The 16,066-nt window shown below is 39.4% G+C and overlaps 1 long non-coding RNA gene across 1 annotated transcript; it reads right to left on the bottom strand.

Moving 5' to 3' along the window:
• Positions 1-307: 307 nt before the first annotated feature.
• On the bottom strand, positions 308-15,825 carry LOC144223137 (uncharacterized). Its single transcript, XR_013332586.1, has 3 exons — positions 15,559-15,825; positions 12,580-12,728; positions 308-448 (listed from the first exon to the last, which is right to left on the bottom strand). It is a non-coding gene; the product is annotated as an uncharacterized LOC144223137 (long non-coding RNA).
• Between the last annotated feature and the right edge of the window lie 241 nt (positions 15,826-16,066).

Genomic DNA, 16,066 nt, shown 5'->3' with positions numbered 1-16,066 from the left:
CACGTTAGCAGACGTGTCTGGAAGAAAACAAATGCACAACTGAAGTGCAATTCAGTGAGAAACTAGTCATCATACACTGGAGCATACAAACTGAAAGGAGAAAACAATATGGCCACACCCTTACACACAGTACAAATTCCATTTAACTTTTCTTCTCTAAGCCAGAATTCATAACAAGTAACAAAGAAAAGGCTGGAGGGGTGGTTATAATTTCATTTTTTAATTGTCTTCTCTGCTCTAGGCATTCTTCAACTCAAAGCAATGCTTTCAGCTTCCTTCATTCTGCTTGTTTGTGTGTGAAGGAAAACCAAATTAGATCAAGGACTTTATCAGTCAAGGCCATGGTCCACTTTGGATCAGTTTATTCAGCAAGGATTTACTGAGTACTGTTATAGAGATGGCATTAGATGAAGAGTTACAGAGAATCCACAGTTCCATGCTGTAGCACCTGCAATCAAGGAGGGAAGATAGACACACAGAGAAAGGTCTTCAAACCAGTGTCAGTGATAGGGATGCAAAGCCTGACAAAAGTTTGTAAGAGGGAGACATATATTAATTTTACCTAAAATACAATTTTGTCTTTTCTCTTTATTCTTTAAAAAAATTGCAGCATGTATCTGTTTTATCTAAAGGGCAGACTTAGCTTATAAATACATGCTAGTGTAAGTGCAAGCATTTTTTCTAATTCTAAAGTGAAAGTGTTATTTAAACAAATTTGCATATTTTTAGAAAATTCATGACTAGAAGACAATGCATATTATTCTAATCATTCTAAAATGTATTTCTGCAAACTGGTAATACTGTCTCAAAATGCAGTGGGAGACTTCTGCTCTCTGCCGTGTGAGGCTACAGTGAGAAGTCAGCAGTCTGCAACCGGGGAGGGGGTCTTCACCAGAACACAGCCACACTAGCACTCTGATCTTGAACTTTCAGCCTCCAGATGTGTGAGAAATAAATTTCCATCATTTATAAGGCACCCTTACCCCTAAAGGCAGTGTTAAGAAAGTTGTCACAGAAAAGATGTAAAGTGTTTATTTTTAGAGATCTGGAATGATGGGTCATGTGAGGTTAGACTTTATACCATTTACAGTTCATTAGGTCCCATCATGGAAGGGGGGATGGAACTGATACAGGACTTGTGGTTTAGACTGTGATAAATCTGTTTCTAAAAGTTTTCTTTCACTAGTGTTCTTGGCCACAGCAGAGATTGCTTGAGCTCGTATGTGTACATTTACACATCAATTAGACTCTGAATTCCTGGCAAAAATTAGGTATAAGCAACCATGTGGCATGAAGTAGCACATGAAATTGTGGAACAAATCTTCTCTGCTTTCCTAACTTGATATGAATATGAAAAATATAATTTTAACAAAACTAGTTCTCTTCTTCCCTCATAGTTGATTATTATTGTGGATGTTATTTTTTACATGGTTAGGGGTGGCCACACATTGACATTTGATTCTGAATATGCGGCTGAGATCAGAGTTTCTAACTGAGGGTTTGCTGGCAAGAATTCCAGTTTTCTGTTCTGCTCACATGAATTTCTTCCTTGAGTAACTTTCCATAATGTTTGTGAACCACATATGAACACATATGGACCACGTATTTTGCTGCTTTTAATTTTTTTTTCCTTTCCTAATTTGTAACTTTTAGTGTAAAAACGTACCTGCTCAATCTATAGCAGTGGTAGAGCTTTCTTTATATCTCTGTTGGCTCTATTTTGAGGCCAAAAACAGGTGCTTGAGATGTCCTTAGAAGGAGAAAATAGTCTTCTGGGGAAAAAGTGAGTTGAAGGTGGTGTGTATATGGCATGAGAATATCAGAATGTACTTTTATGCACAATGGAGTCACCTTCCGATGTCCTACAACACGTCTTTAAGGAGTGCCTATGATGTAGAAGCTACTAGTTACTGTATGGGGGTAGGGCACAAACATGAAGAAAACATGCTTCTTCAACCAGGTTTTTCCATTCAGTTGAGAAGGAGCCACTTGTTCAAACAAATGATCAAAAACACCCTTAAATTCAAAGGAAGCTATGATTGGTATCCAAAAGTAACAAATTGTCAAGGCTATAAACAGAGGTAAATAAACATTCCGAAAGGCATAATTTTATCAGGACTGTCAAAAATCATTAGGCAAACCCACTTTCTATAATAGGGAAGCCAGCAAATCTGGTCACAAGCAGGAGGAGGAGCACTGATTCCAGCTGGGATGGGTGGGCTAAATGGTGCCAGAAATCTGCATGTTTTGAAATATCCTAAAGTCTCAGTTTTTGTTTCACTGTTCGGTGACATCCTTCATGACTGACTTGGCCATAGAAATAGTCAGTATGTTTAATCATTTTGTCAAGGTTGTTTCCTGGGGATACAAACTTCTGTTTTGAATAATCCACATTTAAGTTATTCCAGGGACATGACTTTATGTCAAAAAACAAAACAAAACAAAAAAAGCCCCTAATAGAATAATGTTCACTGCTCTCCAGAAGGCACTTCCCATCCCAGGTTTAGATATTTTTGCCAACCAAATTTACATATATAGAAATGCTTTTAACATTTAGAGGCGCCTGGGTGGCTCAGTCAGTTAAGCATTGGAGTCTTGATATCAGCTCAGGTCATGATCTCACCATCTTGGGATCTAGTCTCGAGTCAGGCTCCATGCCAAGCGTGGAGACTGCTTGGGATTCTCTCTCTCTCCCTCTCTCCTTCTTCCCCTCCCCATCTTGCATGCCCACACATGCCTCCCTCTCTCTCTCTCAAAATAAATAAATAAACATGTGAGAAAGAAATGTCTTTAACATTTAAAATAGGCAGAAGGTTAGCCAGAGTTAAATCAAACTAATGGTGAAAAATCAGTCTGACCAGAATTCAAATGTTTGGATAACAGAGCTTGCAATTCCCTCTCTCTCTCTGTCTCTCTCTGTCTCTCTCTCTCATGTTCCTTTAGAGACCAAATGAAATAAATTGCTATCTGGCCCATTGCTTGGGGATAAACATTAAATGGTTTATCTGGGCAACCCAATCACCTCCAGCCAGAGTGGAGAATTGGCCTAAATAATGAAGGTGTGTGTCATTCATCTCTTTGTCTGACTCCTGGTAACCTTGACAGGAATGAGTGGAGACATGCTGATTTGTATACACTCAATAATTCAAGGTGTTTGCTTATCTTTCCTTGTCAGATGCTGCTCATCCCAAGTCCATGTTACCATCTAATTAGCCTTTTTTTTTACTTTGCTTTTCTATAAGCTTTCTTTTTTATTTCATGAATTTAATTTGCAACCAGCCTCATTTTTATCAAATGTCACACTTATTTCATTTGTTAACATGTTTTTTTTAGTTTTTTATTCATATCCTTGATATACTCCCCATTTTTTATTCACCCTCAATGTAATAATCCACTTCATTTTGCCTTCTAAAATATAAATGAAGTATTTGTACTAAAAATATTATTTCTTAACTGTGCTTATTAAAATCAGATGATAAATGCTTTTGCCTCTGAATTCTTTCTCTGGCATATTTTCATCAGCATTCTTGGCTTTTAGTGCTCTTCAGAGAATACTGTGTTTTTTCTGCTTTTTTGGTGTCTGATACTAATTCTTATAAGTATAAATGCGAGAGCTGATTATTAATATTCCTGTTTTTACCTTTTCTGAGTCTTCAAGGAATCAAACCCTCCTGAACCCCTAGTCTTGGCATTTCCTATGACTTACTTTGACCAATAAAATGTAAGAAGTGAGATGGGCTAAATAGGTGATGAGCATTAAGGAGGGTACTTTCTGGGATGAGTACTGGGTGTTATACATAAGTGATGAATCACTAAACTCTACTCCTGAAACCAATACTGCGCTATATGTTAACTAACCTGAATTTGAATAAAAACTTGGAAGGAAAAATATGTAATAAGTGGTGGAAATATATAATTGCTTGTTCAAGACTCTCCTGCATAATTCCCTCCCCTGTCACAGCGGCCATGGAGATAGTGCAAAGCTGAGCTATTACATGGAGATCATCGGCCCTGGGGAAAGCAGGATTTGCTAGAAACATTGGGCAAGTGAAGAGTAAGCCTTTGTAAGTTTAGGTCATTGAAATTTGGTGGGGAGGTGGGAGGGGTTGTTGTTATTACAGCATAGCCTAGCGTAACCTGATTCACACTCCATATACAGTTATTCTGCAAGCACAATGACTCTCTGGCAGTCATAACCATTATGTGCCCAAAATCATGCAGTGCCAGGAGGGAATTACAAATGAAACTCTACCATAACTGAGGCCTAACCTTTCCATGCATACAAGGCTAAGAGATACAAAAGAACTTGAAAGCAAGGGAGGCAAGCGTGTGTCTAAATGCTTAGTTATGAAGTATGGATTCTAAACGAGATAGAGGCTTCAAGAAGGTAGGAATTCCAAATGGGACAAAATGGACCAGCCAAGAGTAGAAAATAAGGGACCCTAGAATATGGAAAAGGCAAGGCTGAAAACCCGCAGAACAATAGGCAAGATATGTGCTGAGGCAGAAGGATTTTCAGTGAGTCTAGGGGAGGGAGTGTTTCCAAGCAAATGGGCAGGTGTCTCTAGCCGAGCTTTCACAGTGTTTTCCATTTCTTTCAAGGGGGTGTCTTTTCCGCCTGATAAGCTGTGAATAATTTCAGTTCAAGGAAAAAGTTTGCTTCACTTCACCACCAGCAGTAGTGAAGCTACTATTTAAAAACTGATTCTTAGGATGCCCAGATGGCTCCATGCATTAAATGTCCAACTTTGGCTCAGGTCATGATCTCACAATGCCTGAGTTCAAGCCCTGCTCACAGCAGAGAGCCCACTTTGGAGCCTCTGTCCCTGGCTCCCTCTGCCCCTCCCCCACTTGTACTGTCTCTCTTTCTCAAAAATAGTTAATTCAGATAAAAAAAAAAGAAGTTAAAAATTAGAAACAGAGACAAACTTCAAATAAATAATAAAATTAAATTAAAAAATAAAATAATAAAATAAAATAAAATAATAAAATAAAATAAAATAAAATCTGATTCTGTTTATATAAAGCCAGACTTGGTTCAGTATGAGCAAAGGAAAGTGTGGGGTGCCTGCAAGTATTCAGAAAAGGGACCTAAACACCTCACAGGAACGTAGATATGCCTCTGCCTCCTAGAAATTAACTGGTGACAAAGAGTCTTTCTTTGACCAAACTCTAGCCAAGCTTTTCTGAGTCTACTTCTTGACTAGGCCTCAACCTTAGACTTGAACAAACACTATCTAAGTTTCTAACAGTCCAGGGGCACATTCCTAGCATGACTCAAACCCTCCTTAAAATGTCTGCCTGAGAAATCTTATCACGGCTGCCAAAAAAAAAATTTTATTCTAGCCAACACCTTAAGATAGGGCCTCTGTCTTCCAGCTTCTGGGGATGGGGATCAAGGGTAAGAGCCTAATTTTCCTAAATGTCTGTTTCCAAACCCAGGTGAGTTTCACATGGACCAACCTCTCCTTCCCACTTTTTGTAAATTTCATTTCCCTGACTGTTTAAACATTCCAGTCACCTTTGTACATTGAAGTTGGGTTCAGTTCATGCTGGATTCTTCTCCCTATTGCAGTAGATTGCTGATTAAAATCTGTCCTTACCACTTCAGTAGCATCAGCATTGTTTAACTTTGACATGGTCGAAGCAGAAGAGCATGTATGCAGATGACATGCTAATGGTGAAAATTCATGCTATCAAGTGTGGATTATTTTTGTAATATTCAATAGTAATTACAAATCTATCACCTGGCTTTCCAGAAAAGGCACCCTCAAACCCCCACCACAGTTGCTATGTACTGCTACCTTCCCAGCCCTCCCCACTGAAACGTGAGGATGAAATATACCCGCTCTGTTTGGATTTTATCCTCCTGAAATTTAAGACCATTTCCTCTACAATGTAGCCATCTTTTGACAACAGTTAAAAACAGTTATTGAAGGGCAGAAAATAATGATCTAAAATCTACCAGAATTATAAAAAGACTACCAGGGGTCTTAAATGACTTGGTGAATCTTATTTTCCTTCAAATCTATAGAAAATGTTTGTATAAATGTTGTTGTTTTTTCCATGCTGTATTGTATAATGAAATTGTAGTTGCATACACAATGGTATAGGCCAATTAATTCAGAGTTTTTTTTAAAAAGTTAAAAGTTAGAAACATTTTGACACAGAGACAAACCTCACAACTGGGCCCTGAGGATAGTTGGTATGTTATCTCTCTCACCCCTTTCATCTATCTATATATATATTTTTTTTAAGAAGGAAGGCGTCTTCTCATTCTTCCTTATATCTTACACGTTTCACATTTGTTTTAGCACATTAATATTTTTGGAGGAAATTTATTCATTTTCTTATTCAGGATCAAATTCACTGTGGTCTTTTAAAAATGCTAGAAATAGTGGTTGAGGACTATGAGTGATTCTTGAGTTCCCTTTCCTTCTTAAGTACATCTCTCCTACAAGCCACCATGATTTAATCCCATGATCCAGTCAAGTGGAAGCAACTGAATCTTCACTGTCTGTCTAGTATTTCTCATTTGGATCACTCCCCACCCCAACATATATACTTCTTGTGCTTATGCTCAAACTCACATGTACTACAAAGAAAACAAGTCCTGTTTCACCTCTGCTAAAACTGTCTTTAATCTGAGTAATGTTTTTACCTTTCCAACATTTAAAACCTTAAAATTCACTCGAAGCCCTGACTGTATTTTGCAAGATGCTTTAGATCAGCTGGACCCAAGCTCACCATTTGATTCGAACCAGTGACCCAAGTCTCAAGTGCTCCATCTATTAGACCTGCATAATCATCCAGCTTAGCTGCACATTGTCCATTTTAATTAAGGGTGTGCTACACCCATTAGAGAAAGTTTATGAGCCAGAGGCTGAACTTATTTGTGCATGTACCAATCCCACAAATGGAGCTTTAGCACCTCCAAAAGAGTAAGAATAATAATAAAAATAACAATAATAATGAGAGTTGTGTCTCCTTGAATACCAACCTCCTGCTAAGTGCCCTTTCTGTTTGAATTTCTTGCTAATTCAATGCCATTAAAATAGATTCTCTTAAAGACTCTGTTCTGTCAAACACAAAAAAGAGAGATATATAGAGTGTGGGATTTAATTATCACTGCTCTATATCTCCAAATGTGAGTTTTTCTGAGTAATAATTGCCCAAGTTTGTCTTCAAAAGGCATTTTAATAGTGCTAATACTAGTAAATATTGCTCATTTTGATACTGATGTGCCGTTTTAATGGTTCCCACGGTTTCTAAAAGTCATTTCTTATCGTTTTACTGTAGAAAGAATCTTACTTTAATTATGTCATAATTGTTTGGAAGCCATAGAATCTTAATTAATGCCAATGGCTTCAAGGCACAAACCAAATGTAGAGTTTATATTCATGTTTGTTTCTTCATCTCTTCCTGCCTGAGAAGAGGCCCCCCATGAGCTTTTTCAAACTACAGACATTCATAGATGTTTTTAAAAGATTTTGGTGATGTCATTGCTTTATTTTTTTTCTAAGTCAGATTTTCTCAGCTTCACCTCAGATTTTAAAGGTTAATATGGAATCAACATTCTATCTTCACAGGGAAATCTTTATCTTGAGAATGCAGTTGTTCAGTCTCCATGGCAAGAGCAGAAACCCTGATTGCTTGTTAGGTGGAATGGAATGAACTCCAAATGTCTTCCCTTGGAATTCCTTGACCTGCCACAAGACAAATGCACTTTCTTCTCCCGAAAAATCACCTCCAGCTCGTCCTGTTGATACTCTCCCACCAGTGCATTTGCTCACTTTCTTCCCTCTACCCAGAATCCTGTTGGGTCCAATTTCAAATCCCAGAACCTCTCCTACCAATCACACCAAAGCACCCCTTTGGTTTCAACAGTCCCATGTTGACTTCATTACACTTGTGGTTCTTTTATCTCTTAAAATCACTTTACAGAAAAGACTGTGTCTTAAAAACCTTTGAATTTCCCATGGCATTTTGCTTAAGACCTTGTTTGAAGCAGATATTCCTTAAACACTGGTTTAGCGATTGCTTATGGGCTTTCCTCTTAGGACCCAGCAAATTTTCAGAGATGCATCTAGAAAATATGCCCCTGCTTGGTATCAAAGAATCAACATAGAAATTCATTCACCTAGAAGCAGAAAGCTGGAAGTACGGAGAGATTCTATTTTCCTACATGTACTAGAAAGAGGAAACTTGTGCCCAGAAAAGCAAGTGGTATTTCCCAGGATCCCACAACTAGTTAGTGGCAGAGTTGTACCTAAATCACAGGTTTCCCAACTCTAAATGCTAACGTTTGCCCTTGCAATTCTCCCACGTATCACATCAATCACTTTGGTTTAGCTATTCCAAGTATCCCATCTGATTGTCTTAGTCAAATGCCCATTGTGCATGCTAGCTGGTAAGCAACAAATAGCTGGATGGAAACCATTGCTAATCTAACATCTCATTTTCTCTTTAGTTCCAATCTCCTACACAGACAGATTCAAATAACAACAATTCATTTATCCGAATTGATTTGCAGAAGGCTCTAAAGCCTAAGTTTTGACGGAAACAGGGAAGGGATTTGCATATAGGGCCCTGAGGAGTAGGGGAGGGAATGTAGTAAAGAGCAGGGGAAATGGAAAACAGAGAGAGCAGCATGACTTCTGAACTTGGTTTCGCTCCATGACTTGATACCTAAGTATAGCCAATGAAGTTATTGATGTCACATGAGGAACCAGCAATCCTGTAGAGGTCAAGATGAGAAATGTGGAGGAAATAGGGCAAAGATGGACAATCTCCTCATCCTCTTAGAAAGTAACCCAGATGAGGAACTGTTTAGTGACTTTGGAAGTAGTAGGAGTTAGCCCTATCATCCCAGACATGGCATTATTGTGATTGGCTGTGCTCATCATGGCAGCAGTAAGGCCCCCATAAGCCTTCCTCAGACATGCAATATAACTCCGGTAAGAAAGAATAAGAAAGGCATAAGAATATGGCAGACATCACATAGACATTGCATAGTACATAGCAGACTGAGCAGACCAGTGAAAAACCCTTAGGATAACTGCAGATGTCACTCAAGAGGTATTTTCAGGTAGTTGGGAGATAGGGAAATTTCTGGTACATCTATTCTGATAACCTCCTTCTATCTACAGGTTCTTTTGTTTGTACTGCAGCCATATCGTTAATATCCAAAAACGTACTGAGAGTTATAGGGAACACTGAGAACAGTGCTGCAGAAGGGGTCAGGTTTTTCTCTTTACTACTCCCCAATCACCTTTGTTGCTATTATGGTAAAATTAATCATTCCCTTAATATGCCTCCTGAGGATAATGTCAGTCTGGCTATTCTGTGGATGAACAGCAACACTGGAGGAAAGGAGGCTTCTAAAGTTCTAAATAGTTTTTCATCAGTACTTAGGCTTCAACTGGTATATTTGTGATCCTAGAACAAATATATCTTTAAGATGAATTAAAACCTTTGCATATAGGGGCACCTGGGTGGTTTAGTCTGTTAAGTGCCCAACTCTTGATTTTGGCTCAGGTCATGATCTCATGGTGGTGGGATCAAACCCCAGTCCAGCTCTGGGCTGAGCCTGGAGCCTGCTTGTTCTCTCTCTTTCTCACTCTCTCTCTCTGCCCCTTCCCCTCTCACTCTTTCTCTTTAAATAAATAAATAAATATAAATTAACAAATAAATAAATAAACAAATATTTTTAAAAAACTTTGCTGATAGAAACCCTATGATTATAATTGTTACAGACAATGGGAGTCCCTGACTAGGATCCCTGTTGAAAACTGTTGGTACACCTGGTGACATCTGAGACAGAGTGGTATCTGAATCCACTTTAGTGGACAGGTATACGAGAATTATTATGAGCACATTTCTGGACTGTTATCTTTTCTCATGTTTACCATCCATTATCTGCCTTTGTTCTGGTTCATGCTAGTCTTTTTATAATCCTTTTTTAAAAATACAAAATCAATACAACTTTAATTGCAAAAAGCCCGTGGTGCCTCTTGAAAAACAGGACAAACAAAAAAGGACATTTTTAAAAGGGGCTACTGATCTAAGAAGCGTGACCTCAGGCTGCTATCCTGTTTCTGAGGGGTGATGTTGTTGATCTGTTGGTCCCATTATAATGATTTACGCATCCATATCTGGCACCTTTTGTTCTTCAGCAGGCTTTGTGTACGGTAAATGGAGAATTGCATACCAACCAGGGGGTTGACATTTACAATGCTTTGTAGCATAAGATAGAGTCACATCTGGGCAAACATTGTCCCTGGTGGTTAGCGGCTCATATCATCTGTGCGTAGTCTGGCTGCCAAAATGATGAGCACTCATTAGAAATGTCCCATTTACTCTCAGAGCCAAATAAAAGCACAAACTAATCTGAAATGAACATTCACAGGGTGTGTGTATGTGTGTGTTCAGTTTGTGCTGGCTTCTTCCAGGGGCACGAGGCAGCTTGTTTTTCCTTTGAATATTGTTTCCATCAATGCTCTGAATCAATGTGAGCGTAACAATGTAGAAAACCTAATCCTTGATCATGTGCCTCAGTCTGAGCCCAAGAACAGTATTCAAAATAGCCATATCAACCTTTCTGCTGATATTTAATGTATAGATGCTACAAACTAAATTAAACTTTTGTTCACTGCTTGACACAACCTTAGGTTTATGAAGACCTCTGGAGACATTTTTCTTTCCTGAAAATGAGAAATAAGTAGGCTTTCTCAGAGCAACTAGACTTTTTGTTGGTTTGGTCATTTGTTCGCCTGTGTTACATCTAATATCAGTTAAGTACCTGACCATTAATCTACCTTTGAATTGGCTGTTGAAGCCATCTAAAATAGTGTAGAGAGGGGCACCTGGGTGGCTCAAGTGGTTAAGCATCTGTCTCTTGATTTCCACTCAGGTCGTGATTTGATGGTTGTGGGATCAAGCCCTGTGTTGGGCTCTGCACTGAGCATGGAGCCTGCTTGAGATTCTCTCTCTCTTACTCTGCCTCTCCCCAGCTTGCACTCTCTCTCTCTCTCTCAAAATAAGATAAAGTAAAATAAAATAAAATAGTAAAATAAAAATAAAATACCATAGAGATCTTCAGAGCAAACACTTGTGTGTATTAATCTCATCCTTGAATTCATTTTATTTTCTACCATGACTTTATGTCTTTTATTTTTTTCACTCTATGCATTTGTCTTACAGAATTTTGAGTAGTTTTATTAGTTACTTAAAATCTTTTTGGCAGCAAGGTTGATATAAACACCTAAAACAAATAAAGTAAAAGAAAACAAAACTAAAAAAGTGGTCTCTGACTCAAATAACCTATAAATTACTTGTGGAGACTATATAAATTTAGAGAAAGATAAAGATATAAGAAAGTCTGCACTAAGTGCCAATACATTGTAGACATTTAAAACTATAGTACCTGAGAGGATGGGAGATTAATCTGGGTTGTAGGACTCATGGGAAATTAAGAGTTGGGATGGAATCTGAATACTGGATCTCTAGTCAGTTACATGATACTGAGCGTGACATGAACACTCAGGCATGAGACCATATGTGACATAACAGTAAGGGAGTATGCTCCTAGTGAGGGAGACTGAGACGGCGAGAGGTCTTAAATATTCAAAATCCCTTGTGTCGTTCTCGTGGTCTTCACTTACACTCTCCTTGGTCTTATTTTAGACACAGTTTCAGCACACTTGTTTTTGTTTTCTCAGTTCATAGCAGATTAGAAGCAGGAGGAACACTGACAACATGAAGTGACAGCTTGATAAGAGTAGTGGCAAGGAAGCCAGGAGCAGAGGCAGGACTCCTGAATTTAGCAGCCCTGGGCTATCCCCCTGCCCCCGGGGCCAAGCACACCTCAAAACCCAGCAGCCCTGAAAACAACCCTCTTTATGTGCCAGTACCTGATTTTGCAAGAAATGGGTTTCTATGCTATTAAATCAACTTTGGATAAGATAGGTCATATGTAATATATTGAAAAACACAGATAAAATCATTAGAAAATTGCTCTAGCCAGATAACCAATACCCCCTAGTTCAATTCCACTAGTACTTCTGTGACCATGTTCAACCACCACCAATATAATGATGCCATTCTTGAGGCCATTGCTATTATTATAAAAATGTTTCTACCTAAGCATCCATCAATAGATGAATGGATAAAGAAGAGGTGTTGTGGGTGTGCATATATACATATGTTTGTATATGTATGCATGTATACACAAATATATAATGGAATATTATGCGGCATAAAAAAGAATGAGGCAGTGTTTCTGGAAGTGTTGCTCTGAAGGGAGAAGAGAAATGGGACAGTGGCCAGAGTAGGATATGAGTATCCAGGAGGTTTGTTTTGTTGTTGTTCACTTTTCTTTAGGATTATGACATGTACTGAGATTTACAGAAATTATCTAATAGCAAGGAGAAAATGGTGGCACAGAAATGAAGGCTTTGAATAAGTGAGACGGACCTACTGACCAGGGAGAGAGCAAAATAAGAAGCCACAGAAACATGTGGGCAAGCACTAACCAGGACAAAAGTCTACCTCTTAGAGGGCTGTCCCATGCAAAGTTACCTCTTCCCAGTGGCTCAGCTGTATGAGACATGCCAGAGTGGTCACATGACGAGGATAGGGATGTTAATCGGACTCTGCACATCTTGGAATTCCAGTTGACACAACTTGATTAGGTTAATTTTATTGGTACCAAAGTCTGTTTTCAACGTCTATTTCAGAGAAAGAAAAAAAAATAGGTTGAAGAAATAGAGCACGCTGGAATGAGAAAGCAAAGGAGATTAATGGGCTCATTTTCTCCCTTTTTGTAAATACAGTTTGAAACCCTACCAAAAACAACCCAGACTGAAAATAAACAGGAGCACTGAAAACTCACATTGGCAATTCAGTTGTCAGTTAAAAAGAGTCCCCTGGCATTGCAGATGAGGGTTACGGCACCAACGCTTTGAAAGAAGGAGGGAAGACAGGGGAAAGAGAAGACAAGAAGGAAGAAGGCATTGAGAGAGGAGGAGAATAGAGTAGGGAAGAAAGATATGAGAAAAGACAAACAAATCTAGAGAAGAGAGAAAGGGTCAATAGCCAAGAGGGATAAGAAAGAGATTTGCAGTTGTAAATGGATATTATTCCTTTCCCCACACAAATGCCAATCAGAGCAGCAATGTGCTCTTAGATTAAAATGCAGCAGCAGCCCAGCCTCAGAGAGGAGTGTGATGTTTTGGTCTGGTGTCTTGCTCCCCAGATATAATCACTACACAAAATAAAGACAAATGAATAATGTTGGTATTTTTTTAATGGAGAGAGCCTTTGAGTTTGGCTCAGAGACAATGGCCTGTGGTTGCATCTGATTATAACTCATCTCCATGGGGGCTGAGATAGCTGTTATAAATGTCTGAGAAATTATGAGCTTCTTTAGCAAGATGAACTCTGTGATTATAATGACACTTGGCATTTGCACATTTTGTAGCCTTTCTCATCTGAAAATCATGGAGTTATTTTTATATTATAACTAGATTCATGTGTTTCCTATTGGGGTACATTTGAGTAACAGTATTCTTTTTCTTTCTTTCTTTCTTTCTTTCTTTCTTTCTTTCTTTCTTTCTTTCTTTCTTTCTTTCTGTCTTGCTTGCTTGCTTGCTTGCTTGCTTGCCTGCTTGCTTGCTTTGCCTCTGTTTCCTTTTAATTTTTTGGAAATGTGCAGTGAGGGGACAGGGGAGCAGCTATTTGCGATATTGTCATCCAGATAGGCAGTGTCAGAATTTGAGGAAATGTGTGAGAACTGAACTCATAAAGCAAGCCAAAGGATCAAACTACATGTGGCTATATGTTAGCTCTCTCAGAAGACAGAGTCTATCATTTGGAAGTTAGTCTAAATGTAACCCCAGACTCCAAACATTTTCCTCTTCCCTGAAGGCAGGGCCATTTCTACTTCCAAGGGGCCTTCAATATAACCTGACTTGAGAAACAGTGAAGGTCTCCCTAATCTTAAAACATCCTCTCATTGGCTACTACAGATTCACACTTTACCCATTCCTTCAAGATAAATCCCTGAAGAGCCTTAATTGTGTGTGTTGGCAATTTAAACTATCACCATCCATTAAGACTTGGCATGACTTGGTCTGCAGAATTTGTTTCAGCCACTTCATAGGAAATTGAGACGACAAGGACACTGAACAGATTACAAATGTGTGTGTGTGTGGCAAGAAAGGAATGCCTAAAACATGGTTGGGGACATGGGAGCCAAAAAAAAAAAAAAAAAAAAAGCAAAGAAAACAGGAAGTAGTAGATGCTGTAAACTGGTTTTGACCGTGTACTAGGTCAAGTGATTTCCACGTCAATAATAGCTGAGTTGCAGTTTTCTATACTTTATTTATGAAGAAGAAAACAGAGTAAGAGAATAATAAAATATCGTGTTATATAAAGCAGTGTTGGAAATTTCTGAGTCTCCATATCCTCGGCTCCGCCTGCTCCCCACCACTGACTGGTAACTTTTACCAGTTGGTGTAGGAACTCTTCCAGCTCTGCTTCTTTCCTTACCATAGTGTGGACCTATAGCTGCCAGATAAAATGCAAGACACCAGGCTAAATTTGAATTTCAGGTAAAGAATGAATATTCATATGTATTGATATATAGGAAAATATATATTAGTATAAGTATGTCTCATGCAATATTTGGGACCTACTGATACTAAATTTTTAAATTCATTTTTATTTCTCAAAAATTCAAACATAACTGATGGCCTATATTTTTATTTGCTAAATCTGTCGATCCTACTAGAGCCATTATCTCTCAGTAGACTAAAACAGATCATAGAACCGGTCTCTCTATAAGTTAAAAATCTCCCTTTGGGCTGCTCCTTGACTTGTGTGTGCTGTTAGTCTCTGATCTTCCATATGCCAGACTCTGATCATCAGAGCCACCTCTGGCCTCCTGCCTCACACACCCAGGGCTGCCTGCCTGCTGATACTCTGGTCTTCCAGTCAGGGAGTCATCCAGCTCCTCCTCCTGGGCTCACTGGGCTCACTGGGCTGGTCCTGTTCTGATCCCAACAGTTGGAGCAAAGAATACAAATGAGTGGCGAAAATAAGACGGGGTGGGTTTCTGGAAGTCTTTATTCCCTTCATCCGATACTTACATATAATTCATCTCTTTAACTTTACACGGCTGTTTTGAGTGGCAAAGCTCATCGCAGATTTTATTTTTTTTAAATCTTTTATTTATTTCTAGGATAGAGAGAGAGAGAGAGACAGCGTGAGCAGGGGAGGGTCAGAGAGAGAGGGAGTCACAGACTGAAACAGGCTCCAGGCTCTGAGCTGGCAGTCAGCACAGAGCCCGACGCGGGGCTCGAACCCACGAACCGCGAGATCATGACCTAAGCGAAAGTCGGACGCTTAACCGACTAAGCCACCCAGGCGCCCCTCATCACAGATTTTAAAGAGACACGCAGTAAGATTCCATGACTGTCACCTGATATGAAATAAATATTGGCAAGCTGTGTAGTGGAGAAGGAAGGTAAAAGAAAACATGTATATGTGCTTACTCACTCACAGTCCTCCAGGCCCTCACACTGTGAAAGCAGTCTTTTCTTTCCTAGTCGTCTTGCCTTCATCTCCCCTTGAGAATGACCCGGTTTACCTCGTCACAGGGTAAAGCCCGGTTTTGGCAATCAGCAAATGTCTTTACTATTCAAAATTGCTGTAGCGGCTGCATTTCACTCTCCTGCTCAGCAAGCAGGTTCCTGGTCAAGTTCAAAAAAGGAGCCATACCTTCATTTGTGGGATGCTGTGTTGAAGTCAGACTTCAGAGACATGGCTTTGTGCAGCCTCCTGGGATTTAGCAAGGCCTGAATCGCCGTGACCTCAGTGCCCTTACAACATCACAGAAAACAGCGTCATGGTGCCCACTAATTGGTCACCTTGATGTCAGTCACAGCACAGAGATCAAGGACAGAGCCTGTCCTAGAAAGTGAACTACACACGCTCTCCGAGGTGGTCTCTACAGGTCAGGCTAGCGTCCTGCTGAGAGCACAGTGCGAGGGAACCTTACCCCAGG

Source organism: Crocuta crocuta, unplaced genomic scaffold (assembly GCF_008692635.1).
Source record: "Crocuta crocuta isolate KB4526 unplaced genomic scaffold, BGI_CrCroc_1.0 scaffold231, whole genome shotgun sequence".
NCBI classification, from domain to species: domain Eukaryota; kingdom Metazoa; phylum Chordata; class Mammalia; order Carnivora; family Hyaenidae; genus Crocuta; species Crocuta crocuta.
Note: the sequence above shows the minus strand (reverse complement) of the source record. Positions and strands in the feature narration are given on the sequence as shown.